The sequence below is a fragment of the Phalangium opilio genome, unplaced genomic scaffold, assembly GCF_054372755.1.
Source record: "Phalangium opilio isolate 3A_F unplaced genomic scaffold, DU_Popi_V2 ptg000092l_1, whole genome shotgun sequence".
In the NCBI taxonomy this organism is placed as follows: Eukaryota; Metazoa; Arthropoda; class Arachnida; order Opiliones; family Phalangiidae; genus Phalangium; species Phalangium opilio.
In genome coordinates, this window is record NW_028324197.1 from 2,805,489 (window position 1) to 2,818,013 (window position 12,525).

The 12,525-nt window shown below is 34.8% G+C and overlaps 14 non-coding genes across 14 annotated transcripts; all 14 read left to right on the forward strand.

Annotated features, from left to right (window-relative positions):
* Positions 1–109: 109 nt before the first annotated feature.
* Positions 110–182, forward strand: TRNAT-UGU (transfer RNA threonine (anticodon UGU)). The gene has a single exon. It is a non-coding gene; the product is annotated as a tRNA-Thr (tRNA).
* Positions 183–348: 166 nt separating this feature from the next.
* On the forward strand, positions 349–421 carry TRNAT-UGU (transfer RNA threonine (anticodon UGU)). Its single transcript has one exon. It is a non-coding gene; the product is annotated as a tRNA-Thr (tRNA).
* Positions 422–793: 372 nt separating this feature from the next.
* Positions 794–866, forward strand: TRNAT-UGU (transfer RNA threonine (anticodon UGU)). Its single transcript has one exon. It is a non-coding gene; the product is annotated as a tRNA-Thr (tRNA).
* A 166-nt stretch (positions 867–1,032) lies between these two features.
* On the forward strand, positions 1,033–1,105 carry TRNAT-UGU (transfer RNA threonine (anticodon UGU)). The gene has a single exon. It is a non-coding gene; the product is annotated as a tRNA-Thr (tRNA).
* Positions 1,106–1,716: 611 nt separating this feature from the next.
* TRNAT-UGU (transfer RNA threonine (anticodon UGU)) lies at positions 1,717–1,789 on the forward strand. Its single transcript has one exon. It is a non-coding gene; the product is annotated as a tRNA-Thr (tRNA).
* A 1,056-nt stretch (positions 1,790–2,845) lies between these two features.
* TRNAR-UCU (transfer RNA arginine (anticodon UCU)) lies at positions 2,846–2,918 on the forward strand. The gene has a single exon. It is a non-coding gene; the product is annotated as a tRNA-Arg (tRNA).
* Positions 2,919–3,290: 372 nt separating this feature from the next.
* Positions 3,291–3,363, forward strand: TRNAT-UGU (transfer RNA threonine (anticodon UGU)). The gene has a single exon. It is a non-coding gene; the product is annotated as a tRNA-Thr (tRNA).
* An 817-nt stretch (positions 3,364–4,180) lies between these two features.
* Positions 4,181–4,253, forward strand: TRNAS-AGA (transfer RNA serine (anticodon AGA)). Its single transcript has one exon. It is a non-coding gene; the product is annotated as a tRNA-Ser (tRNA).
* An 816-nt stretch (positions 4,254–5,069) lies between these two features.
* TRNAT-UGU (transfer RNA threonine (anticodon UGU)) lies at positions 5,070–5,142 on the forward strand. Its single transcript has one exon. It is a non-coding gene; the product is annotated as a tRNA-Thr (tRNA).
* A 166-nt stretch (positions 5,143–5,308) lies between these two features.
* Positions 5,309–5,381, forward strand: TRNAT-UGU (transfer RNA threonine (anticodon UGU)). The gene has a single exon. It is a non-coding gene; the product is annotated as a tRNA-Thr (tRNA).
* Positions 5,382–7,529: 2,148 nt separating this feature from the next.
* On the forward strand, positions 7,530–7,602 carry TRNAT-UGU (transfer RNA threonine (anticodon UGU)). Its single transcript has one exon. It is a non-coding gene; the product is annotated as a tRNA-Thr (tRNA).
* Positions 7,603–11,702: 4,100 nt separating this feature from the next.
* On the forward strand, positions 11,703–11,775 carry TRNAT-UGU (transfer RNA threonine (anticodon UGU)). The gene has a single exon. It is a non-coding gene; the product is annotated as a tRNA-Thr (tRNA).
* Positions 11,776–11,908: 133 nt separating this feature from the next.
* Positions 11,909–11,981, forward strand: TRNAT-UGU (transfer RNA threonine (anticodon UGU)). Its single transcript has one exon. It is a non-coding gene; the product is annotated as a tRNA-Thr (tRNA).
* Positions 11,982–12,147: 166 nt separating this feature from the next.
* On the forward strand, positions 12,148–12,220 carry TRNAT-AGU (transfer RNA threonine (anticodon AGU)). Its single transcript has one exon. It is a non-coding gene; the product is annotated as a tRNA-Thr (tRNA).
* The last annotated feature ends 305 nt before the right edge of the window (positions 12,221–12,525 follow it).

Here is a 12,525-nt window from a genome sequence, read left to right on the forward strand (position 1 = left end):
TTTCGTAGCTATAAAATTTTGAAAAATTAAAATAATAGGGCAAAAGTTCACATGAGATAATTTAGTTAATTTACTGAAATATTCTGCATTCATAACGCTTAAAACCAAGGGTTCCGTGGCTTAGTGGTTAAAGCGCCTGTCTTGTAAACAGGAGATCATGAGTTCGATTCTCGTCGGAGCCTCGCTGTTATATTACTTGAACTAGATTTCGAAGCTATTAAATTTTGAAAAATTAAAAATAATAGTTTATTTAGATGTGCATATATGCAAACAATAGTGTAAAAGTTCCCATGAGATAATTTAGTTAATTTACTGAAATATTCTGCATTCATATCGCTTCAAAGCAAGGGCTCCGTGGCTTAGTGGTTAAAGTGCCTGTCTTGTGAACAGGAGATCATGAGTTCGATTCTCGTCGGAGCCTCGCTGTTATATTACTTGAACTAGATTTCGAAGCTATTAAATTTTGAAAAATTAAAAATAATAGTTTATTTAGATATGCATATAAGCAAACAATAGTGTAAAAGTTCCGATGTGATAATTTAGTTAATTTACTGAAATATTCAGCATTCATATCGCTTCAAAGCAAGGGCTCCGTGGCTTAGTGGTTAATGCGCCTGTCTAGTAAACAGGAGATCATGAGTTCGATTCTCGTCGGAGCCTTGCTGTTATGTTACCTGATCTAGATTTCGTAGCTATAAAATTTTGAAAAATTAAAATAATAGGGCAAAAGTTCACATGAGATAATTTAGTTAATTTACTGAAATATTCTGCATTCATTTCGCTTCAAAGCAAGGGCTCCGTGGCTTAGTGGTTAAAGCGCCTGTCTTGTAAACAGGAGATCATGAGTTCGATTCTCGTCGGAGCCTCGCTGTTATATTACTTGAACTAGATTTCGAAGCTATTAAATTTTGAAAAATTAAAAATAATAGTTTATTTAGATGTGCATATATGCAAACAATAGTGTAAAAGTTCCCATGAGATAATTTAGTTAATTTACTGAAATATTCTGCATTCATATCGCTTCAAAGCAAGGGCTCCGTGGCTTAGTGGTTAAAGTGCCTGTCTTGTGAACAGGAGATCATGAGTTCGATTCTCGTCGGAGCCTCGCTGTTATATTACTTGAACTAGATTTCGAAGCTATTAAATTTTGAAAAATTAAAAATAATAGTTTATTTAGATATGCATATAAGCAAACAATAGTGTAAAAGTTCCGATGTGATAATTTAGTTAATTTACTGAAATATTCAGCATTCATATCGCTTCAAAGCAAGGGCTCCGTGGCTTAGTGGTTAATGCGCCTGTCTAGTAAACAGGAGATCATGAGTTCGATTCTCGTCGGAGCCTTGCTGTTATGTTACCTGATCTAGATTTCGTAGCTATAAAATTTTGAAAAATTAAAATAATAGGGCAAAAGTTCACATGAGATAATTTAGTTAATTTACTGAAATATTCTGCATTCATTTCGCTTCAAAGCAAGGGCTCCGTGGCTTAGTGGTTAAAGCGCCAGTCTTGTAAACAGGACATCATGTGTTCGATTCTCGTCGGAGCCTTGCTGTTATATTAGTTGAACTAGATTTCGAAGCTATTAAATTTTTAAAAATTAAAAATAATAGTTGATTTAGATATGCATATATGCAAACAATAGTGTAAAAGTTCCCATGAGATAATTTAGTTAATTTACTGAAATATTCTGCATTCATATCGCTTCAAACCAAGGGCTCCGTGGCTTAGTGGTTAAAGCGCCTGTCTTGTAAACAGGAGATCATGAGTTCGATTCTCGTCGGAGCCTCGCTGTTATATTTCTTGAACTAGATTTCGAAGCTATTAAATTTTGAAAAATTAAAAATAATAGTTGATTTAGATATGCATATAAGCAAACAATAGTGTATAAGTTCCGATGTGATAATTTAGTTAATTTACTGAAATATTCAGCATTCATATCGCTTCAAAGCAAGGGCTCCGTGGCTTAAGAGTTAATGCGCCTGTCTAGTAAACAGGAGATCATGAGTTCGATTCTCGTCGGAGCCTGGCTGTTATGTTACTTGACCTAGATTTCGTAGCTATTAAATTTTGAAAAATTAAAACAATAGGGTAAAAATTCCGATGAGTTAATTTAGTTAAATTACTGGAATATTCAGCATTCATGTCGCTTCAAAGCAAGGGTCCATGGCTTAGTGGTTAAAGCTCCTCTCTAGTAAACAGGAGATCATGAGTTCGATTCTCGTCGGAGCCTTGCTGTTATGTTACTTGAACTAGATTTCGTAGCTATATAATTTTGAAAAATTAAAATAATAGGGCAAAAGTTCCCAAGAGATAATTTAGTTAATTTACTGAAATATCCTGCATTCAAATCGCTTCAAAGCAAGGGTTCCGTGGCTTAGTGGTTAAAGCGCCAGTCTTGTAAACAGGAGATCATGTGTTCGATTCTCGTCGGAGCCTTGCTGTTATATTAGTTGAACTAGATTTCGAAGCTATTAAATTTTGAAAAAATAAAAAAATAATTGTTGATTTAGATATGCATATATGCAAACAATAGTGTAAAAGTTCCAAGAGATAATTTAGTTAATTTACTGAAATATTCTGCATTCATATCGCTTTAAAGCAAGGGCTCCGTGGCTTAGTGGTTAAAACGCCAGTCTTGTAAACAGGCGATCATGTGTTCGATTCTCGTCGGAGCCTTGCTGTTATATTAGTTGAGCTAGATTTCGAAGCTATTAAATTTTGAAAAATTAAAAATAATAGTTGATTTAGATATGCATATATGCAAACAATAGTGTAAAAGTTCCCATGAGATAATTTAGTTAATTTACTGAAATATTCTGCATTCATATCGCTTCAAAGCAAGGGCTCCGTGGCTTAGTGGTTAAAGTGCCAGTCTTCTAAACAGGAGATCATGTGTTCGATTCTCGTCGGAGCCTTGTTGTTATATTACTTGAACTAGATTTCGAAGCTATTAAATTTTGAAAAATTAAAAATTATAGTTGATTTAGATATGCATATAGGCAAACAATAGTGTAAAAGTTCCCATGAGATAATTTAGTTAATTTACTGAAATATTCAGCATTCATATCGCTTCAAAGCAAGGGCTCCATGGCTTAGTGGTTAAAGCGCCTGTCTAGTAAACAGGCGATCATGAGTTCGATTCTCGTCGGCGCCTCGCTGTTATGTTACTTGAACTAGATTTCGTAGCTATATAATTTTGAAAACTTAAAATAATAGGGCAAAAGTTCCCAAGAGATAATTTAGTTAATTTACTGAAATATTCTGCATTCATATCGCTTCAAACCAAGGGCTCCGTGGCTTAGTGGTTAAAGCGCCTGTCTTGTAAACAGGAGATCATGAGTTCGATTCTCGTCGGAGCCTCGCTGTTATATTTCTTGAACTAGATTTCGAAGCTATTAAATTTTGAAAAATTAAAAATAATAGTTGATTTAGATATGCATATAAGCAAACAATAGTGTATAAGTTCCGATGTGATAATTTAGTTAATTTACTGAAATATTCAGCATTCATATCGCTTCAAAGCAAGGGCTCCGTGGCTTAAGGGTTAATTCGCCTGTCCAGTAAACAGGAGATCATGAGTTCGATTCTCGTCGGAGCCTGGCTGTTATGTTACTTGACCTAGATTTCGTAGCTATTAAATTTTGAAAAATTAAAACAATAGGGTAAAAATTCCGATGAGTTAATTTAGTTAAATTACTGGAATATTCAGCATTTATGTCGCTTCAAAGCAAGGGTCCATGGCTTAGTGGTTAAAGCTCCTCTCTAGTAAACAGGAGATCATGAGTTCGATTCTCGTCGGAGCCTCGCTGTTATGTTACTTGAACTAGATTTCGTAGCTATATAATTTTGAAAAATTAAAATAATAGGGTAAAAGTTCCCAAGAGATAATTTAGTTAATTTACTGAAATATTCTGCATTCATATCGCTTCAAACCAAGGGCTCCGTGGCTTAGTGGTTAAAGCGCCAGTCTTGTAAACAGGAGATCATGTGTTCGATTCTCGTCGGAGCCTTGCTGTTATATTAGTTGAACTAGATTTCGAAGCTATTAAATTTTGAAAAAATTAAAAATAATAGTTGATTTAGATATGCATATAAGCAAACAATAGTGTAAAAGCTCCGATGTGATAATTTAGTTAATTTACTGAAATATTCAGCATTCATATCGCTTCAAAGCAAGGGCTCCGTGGCTTAGTGGTTAATGCGCCTGTCTAGAAAACAGGAGATCATGAGTTCGATTCTCGTCGGAGCCTGGCTGTTATGTTACTTGACCTAGATTTCGTAGCTATTAAATTTTGAAAAATTAAAACAATAGGGCAAAGGTTCCCAAGATATAATTTAGTTAATTTACTGAAATATCCTGCATTCATATCGCTTCAAAGCAAGGGTTCCGTGGCTTAGTGGTTAAAGCGCCAGTCTTGTAAACAGGAGATCATGTGTTCGATTCTCGTCGGAGCCTTGCTGTTATATTAGTTGAACTAGATTTCGAAGCTATTAAATTTTGAAAAAATAAAAATAATTGTTGATTTAGATATGCATATATGCAAAAAATAGTGTAAAATTTCCAAGAGATAATTTAGTTAATTTACTGAAATATTCTGCATTCATATCGCTTCAAAGCAAGGGCTCCGTGGCTTAGTGGTTAAAACGCCAGTCTTGTAAACAGGCGATCATGTGTTCGATTCTCGTCGGAGCCTTGCTGTTATATTACTTGAACTAGATTACAAAGCTATTAAATTTTGAAAAATTAAAAATTTTAGTTGATTTAGATATGCATATATGCAAACAATAGTGTGAAAGTTCCCATGAGATAATTTAGTTAATTTACTGAAATATTCAGCATTCATATCGCTTCAAAGCAAGGGCTCCGTGGCTTAGTGGTTAAAGCGCCTGTCTAGTGAACAGGAGATCATGAGTCCTATTCTCGTCGGAGCCTTGCTGTTATGTTACCTGATCTAGATTTCGTAGCTATAAAATTTTGAAAAATTAAAATAATAGGGCAAAAGTTCACATGAGATAATTTAGTTAATTTACTGAAATATTCTGCATTCATATCGCTTCAAACCAAGGGTTCCGTGGCTTAGTGGTTAAAGCGCCTGTCTTGTAAACAGTAGATCATGAGTTCGATTCTCGTCGGAGCCTCGCTGTTATATTACTTGAACTAGATTTCGAAGCTATTAAATTTTGAAAAATTAAAAATAATAGTTTATTTAGATGTGCATATATGCAAACAATAGTGTAAAAGTTTCCATGAGATAATTTAGTTAATTTACTGAAATATTCTGCATTCATATCGCTTCAAAGCAAGGGCTCCGTGGCTTAGTGGTTAAAGTGCCTGTCTTGTGAACAGGAGATCATGAGTTCGATTCTCGTCGGAGCCTCGCTGTTATATTACTTGAACTAGATTTCGAAGCTATTAAATTTTGAAAAATTAAAAATAATAGTTTATTTAGATATGCATATAAGCAAACAATAGTGTAAAAGTTCCGATGTGATAATTTAGTTAATTTACGGAAATATTCAGCATTCATATCGCTTCAAAGCAAGGGCTCCGTGGCTTAGTGGTTAATGCGCCTGTCTAGTAAACAAGAGAGCATGAGTTCGATTCTCGTCGGAGCCTGGCTGTTATGTTACTTGACCTAGATTTCGTAGCTATTAAATTTTGAAAAATTAAAACAATAGGGTACAAATTCCGATGAGTTAATTTAGTTAAATTACTGGAATATTCAGCATTCATGTCGCTTCAAAGCAAGGGTCCATGGCTTAGTGGTTAAAGCTCCTGTCTAGTAAACAGGAGATCATGAGTTCGATTCTCGTCGGAGCCTCGCTGTTATGTTACTTGAACTAGATTTCGTAGCTATATAATTTTGAAAAATTAAAATAATAGGGCAAAAGTTCCCAAGAGATAATTTAGTTAATTTACTGAAATATCCTGCATTCATATCGCTTCAAAGCAAGGGTTCCGTGGCTTAGTGGTTAAAGCGCCAGTCTTGTAAACAGGAGATCATGTGTTCGATTCTCGTCGGAGCCTTGCTGTTATATTAGTTGAACTAGATTTCGAAGCTATTAAATTTTGAAAAAATAAAAATAATTGTTGATTTAGATATGCATATATGCAAACAATAGTGTAAAAGTTCCAAGAGATAATTTAGTTAATTTACTGAAATATTCTGCATTCATATCGCTTCAAAGCAAGGGCTCCGTGGCTTAGTGGTTAAAACGCCAGTCTTGTAAACAGGCGATCATGTGTTCGATTCTCGTCGGAGCCTTGCTGTTATATTACTTGAACTAGATTTCAAAGCTATTAAATTTTGAAAAATTAAAAATTTTAGTTGATTTAGATATGCATATAAGCAAACAATAGTGTAAAAGTTCCGATGTGATAATTTAGTTAATTTACGGAAATATTCAGCATTCATATCGCTTCAAAGCAAGGGCTCCGTGGCTTAGTGGTTAATGCGCCTGTCTAGTAAACAAGAGAGCATGAGTTCGATTCTCGTCGGAGCCTGGCTGTTATGTTACTTGACCTAGATTTCGTAGCTATTAAATTTTGAAAAATTAAAACAATAGGGTAAAAATTCCGATGAGTTAATTTAGTTAAATTACTGGAATATTCAGCATTCATGTCGCTTCAAAGCAAGGGTCCATGGCTTAGTGGTTAAAGCTCCTGTCTAGTAAACACGAGATCATGAGTTCGATTCTCGTCGGAGCCTCGCTGTTATGTTACTTGAACTAGATTTCGTCGCTATATAATTTTGAAAAATTAAAATAATAGGGCAAAAGTTCCCAAGAGATAATTTAGTTAATTTACTGAAATATCCTGCATTCATATCGCTTCAAAGCAAGGGTTCCGTGGCTTAGTGGTTAAAGCGCCAGTCTTGTAAACAGGAGATCATGTGTTCGATTCTCGTCGGAGCCTTGCTGTTATATTAGTTGAACTAGATTTCGAAGCTATTAAATTTTGAAAAAATAAAAATAATTGTTGATTTAGATATGCATATATGCAAACAATAGTGTAAAAGTTCCAAGAGATAATTTAGTTAATTTACTGAAATATTCTGCATTCATATCGCTTCAAAGCAAGGGCTCCGTGGCTTAGTGGTTAAAACGCCAGTCTTGTAAACAGGCGATCATGTGTTCGATTCTCGTCGGAGCCTTGCTGTTATATTACTTGAACTAGATTTCAAAGCTATTAAATTTTGAAAAATTAAAAATTTTAGTTGATTTAGATATGCATATAAGCAAACAATAGTGTAAAAGTTCCGATGTGATAATTTAGTTAATTTATGGAAATATTCAGCATTCTTATCGCTTCAAAGCAAGGGCTCCGTGGCTTAAGGGTTAATGCGGCTGTCTAGTAAACAGGAGATCATGAGTTCGATTCTCGTCGGAGCCTTGCTGTAATGTTACCAGATCTAGATTTCGTAGCTATAAAATTTTGAAAAATTAAAATAATAGGGCAAAAGTTCCCATGAGATAATTTAGTTAATTTACTGAAATATTCTGCATTCATATCGCTTCAAACCAAGGGCTCCGTGGCTTAGTGGTTAAAGCGCCTGTCTTGTAAACAGGAGATCATGAGTTCGATTCTCGTCGGAGCCTCGCTGTTATATTACTTGAACTAGATTTCGAAGCTATTAAATTTTGAAAAATTAAAAATAATAGTTTATTTAGATATGCATATAAGCAAACAATAGTGTAAAAGTTCCGATGTGATAATTTAGTTAATTTACGGAAATATTCAGCATTCATATCGCTTCAAAGCAAGGGCTCCGTGGCTTAGTGGTTAATGCGAATGTCTAGTAAACAAGAGAGCATGAGCTCGATTCTCGTCGGAGCCTGGCTGTTATGTTACTTGACCTAGATTTCGTAGCTATTAAATTTTGAAAAATTAAAACAATAGGGTACAAATTCCGATGAGTTAATTTAGTTAAATTACTGGAATATTCAGCATTCATGTCGCTTCAAGGCAAGGGTCCATGGCTTAGTGGTTAAAGCTCCTGTCTAGTAAACAGGAGATCATGAGTTCGATTCTCGTCGGAGCCTCGCTGTTATGTTACTTGAACTAGATTTCGTAGCTATATAATTTTGAAAAATTAAAATAATAGGGCAAAAGTTCCCAAGAGATAATTTAGTTAATTTACTGAAATATCCTGCATTCATATAGCTTCAAAGCAAGGGTTCCGTGGCTTAGTGGTTAAAGCGCCAGTCTTGTAAACAGGAGATCATGTGTTCGATTCTCGTCGGAGCCTTTTTGTTATATTAGTTGAACTAGATTTCGAAGCTATTAAATTTTGAAAAAATAAAAATAATTGTTGATTTAGATATGCATATATGCAAACAATAGTGTAAAAGTTCCAAGAGATAATTTAGTTAATTTACTGAAATATTCTGCATTCATATCGCTTCAAAGCAAGGGCTCCGTGGCTTAGTGGTTAAAACGCCAGTCTTGTAAACAGGCGATCATGTGTTCGATTCTCGTCGGAGCCTTGCTGTTATATTACTTGAACTAGATTTCAAAGCTATTAAATTTTGAAAAATTAAAAATTTTAGTTGATTTAGATATGCATATAAGCAAACAATAGTGTAAAAGTTCCGATGTGATAATTTAGTTAATTTACGGAAATATTCAGCATTCATATCGCTTCAAAGCAAGGGCTCCGTGGCTTAGTGGTTAATGCGCCTGTCTAGTAAACAAGAGAGCATGAGTTCGATTCTCGTCGGAGCCTGGCTGTTATGTTACTTGACCTAGATTTCGTAGCTATTAAATTTTGAAAAATTAAAACAATAGGGTACAAATTCCGATGAGTTAATTTAGTTAAATTACTGGAATATTCAGCATTCATGTCGCTTCAAAGCAAGGGTCCATGGCTTAGTGGTTAAAGCTCCTGTCTAGTAAACAGGAGATCATGAGTTCGATTCTCGTCGGAGCCTCGCTGTTATGTTACTTGAACTAGATTTCGTAGCTATATAATTTTGAAAAATTAAAATAATAGGGCAAAAGTTCCCAAGAGATAATTTAGTTAATTTACTGAAATATCCTGCATTCATATCGCTTCAAAGCAAGGGTTCCGTGGCTTAGTGGTTAAAGCGCCAGTCTTGTAAACAGGAGATCATGTGTTCGATTCTCGTCGGAGCCTTGCTGTTATATTAGTTGAACTAGATTTCGAAGCTATTAAATTTTGAAAAAATAAAAATAATTGTTGATTTAGATATGCATATATGCAAACAATAGTGTAAAAGTTCCAAGAGATAATTTAGTTAATTTACTGAAATATTCTGCATTCATATCGCTTCAAAGCAAGGGCTCCGTGGCTTAGTGGTTAAAACGCCAGTCTTGTAAACAGGCGATCATGTGTTCGATTCTCGTCGGAGCCTTGCTGTTATATTACTTGAACTAGATTTCAAAGCTATTAAATTTTGAAAAATTAAAAATAATAGTTGATTTAGATATGCATATAAGCAAACAATAGTGTAAAAGTTCCGATGTGATAATTTAGTTAATTTACGGAAATATTCAGCATTCATATCGCTTCAAAGCAAGGGCTCCGTGGCTTAGTGGTTAATGCGCCTGTCTAGTAAACAAGAGAGCATGAGTTCGATTCTCGTCGGAGCCTGGCTGTTATGTTACTTGACCTAGATTTCGTAGCTATTAAATTTTGAAAAATTAAAACAATAGGGTAAAAATTCCGATGAGTTAATTTAGTTAAATTACTGGAATATTCAGCATTCATGTCGCTTCAAAGCAAGGGTCCATGGCTTAGTGGTTAAAGCTCCTGTCTAGTAAACACGAGATCATGAGTTCGATTCTCGTCGGAGCCTCGCTGTTATGTTACTTGAACTAGATTTCGTCGCTATATAATTTTGAAAAATTAAAATAATAGGGCAAAAGTTCCCAAGAGATAATTTAGTTAATTTACTGAAATATCTTGCATTCATATCGCTTCAAAGCAAGGGTTCCGTGGCTTAGTGGTTAAAGCGCCAGTCTTGTAAACAGGAGATCATGTGTTCGATTCTCGTCGGAGCCTTGCTGTTATATTAGTTGAACTAGATTTCGAAGCTATTAAATTTTTAAAAATTAAAAATAATAGTTGATTTAGATATGCATATATGCAAACAATAGTGTAAAAGTTCCCATGAGATAATTTAGTTAATTTACTGAAATATTCTGCATTCATATCGCTTCAAAGCAAGGGCTCCGTGGTTTAGTGGTTAAAGCGCCAGTCTTGTAAACAGGAGATCATGTGTTCGATTCTCTACGGAGCCTTGCTGTTATATTACTTGATCTAGATTTCGAAGCTATTAAATTTTGAAAAATTAAAAATAATAGTTGATTTAGATATGCATAAAAGCAAACAATAGTGTATAAGTTCCGATGTGATAATTTAGTTAATTTACTGAAATATTCAGCATTCATATCGCTTCAAAGCAAGGGCTCCGTGGCTTAAGGGTTAATGCGCCTGTCTAGTAAACAGGAGATCATGAGTTCGATTCTCGTCGGAGCCTGGCTGTTATGTTACTTGACCTAGATTTCGTAGCTATTAAATTTTGAAAAATTGAAACAATAGGGTAAAAATTCCGATGAGTTAATTTAGTTAAATTACTGGAATATTCAGCATTCATATCGCTTCAAAGCAAGGGCTCCGTGGCTTAGTGGTTAAAGCGCCTGTATAGTAAACAGGAGATCATGAGTTCGATACTCGTCGGAGCCTTGCTGTTATGTTACTTGACCTAGATTTCGTAGCTATTAAATTTTGAAAAATTAAAACAATAGGGTAAAAATTCCGATGAGTTAATTTAATTAAATTACTGGAATATTCAGCATTCATGTCGCTTCAAAGCAAGGGCTCCGTGGCTTAGTGGTTAAAGCGCCTGTCTAGTAAAAAGGAGATCATGAGTTCGATTCTCGTCGGAAAATTGCTGTTATGTTACTTGACCTAGATTTCGTAGCTATTAAATTTTGAAAAATTAAAACAATAGGGTAAAAATTCCGAGGAGTTAATTTAGTTAAATTACTGGAATATTCAGTGTTCATGTCGCTTCATAGCAAGGGCTCCGTGGCTTAGTGGTTAAAGCGCCTGTCAAGTAAACAGGAGATCATGAGTTCGATTCTCGTCGGAGCCTCGCTGTTATGTTACTTGAACTAGATTTCGTAGCTATATAATTTTGAAAAATTAAAATAATAGGGCAAAAGTTCCCATGAGATAATTTAGTTAATTTACTGAAATATTCTGCATTCATATCGCTTCAAACCAAGGGCTCCGTGGCTTAGTGGTTAAAGCGCCAGTCATGTAAACAGGAGATCATGTGTTCGATTCTCGTCGGAGCCTAGCTTTTATATTACTTGATCTAAATTTCGAAGCTATTAAATTTTGAAAAGTTAAAAATTATAGTTGATTTAGATATGCATATATGCAAACAATAGTGTAAAAGTTCCCATGAGATAATTTAGTTAATTTACTGAAATATTCAGCATTCATATCGCTTCAAAGCAAGGGCTCCGTGGCTTAGTGGTTAAAGCGCCTGTCTAGTAAACAGAAGATCATGAGTTCGATTCTCGTCGGAACCTTGCTGTTATGTTACTTGACCTAGATTTCGTAGCTATTAAATTTTGTAAAATTGAAACAATAGGGTAAAAATTCCGATGAGTTAATTTAGATAAATTACTGGAATATTCAACATTCATGTCGCTTCAAAGCAAGGGCTCCGTGGCTTAGTGGTTAAAGCGCCTGTCTTGTAAACAGGAGATCATGAGTTCGATTCTCGTCGGAGCCTCGCTGTTATGTTACTTGAACTAGATTTCGTAGCTATATAATTTTGAAAAATTAAAATAATAGGGCAAAAGTTCCTATGAGATAATTTAGTTAATTTACTGAAATATTCTGCATTCATATCGCTTCAAAGCAAGGGCTCCGTGGCTTAGTGGTTAAAGCGCCAGTCTTGTAAACAGGAGATCATGTGTTCGATTCTCATCGGAGCCTTGCTGTTATATTACTTGAACTAGATTTCGAAGCTATTAAACTTTGAAAATTTAAAAATAATAGTTGATTTAGATATGCATATATGCAAACAATAGTGTAAAAGTTCCCATGAAATAATTTAGTTAATTTACTGAAATATTCAGCATTCATATCGCTTCAAAGCCAGGGCTCCGTGGCTTAGTGGTTAAAGCGCCTGTCTAGTAAACAGGAGATCATGAGTTCGATTCTCGTCGGAGCCTTGCTGTTATGTTACTTGACCTAGATTTCGTAGCTATTAAATTTTGAAAAATTAAAACAATAGGGTAAAAATTCCGAGGAGTTAATTTAGTTAAATTACTGGAATATTCAGTGTTCATGTCGCTTCATAGCAAGGGCTCCGTGGCTTAGTGGTTAAAGCGCCTGTCAAGTAAACAGGAGATCATGAGTTCGATTCTCGTCGGAGCCTCGCTGTTATGTTACTTGAACTAGATTTCGTAGCTATATAATTTTGAAAAATTAAAATAATAGGGCAAAAGTTCCCATGAGATAATTTAGTTAATTTACT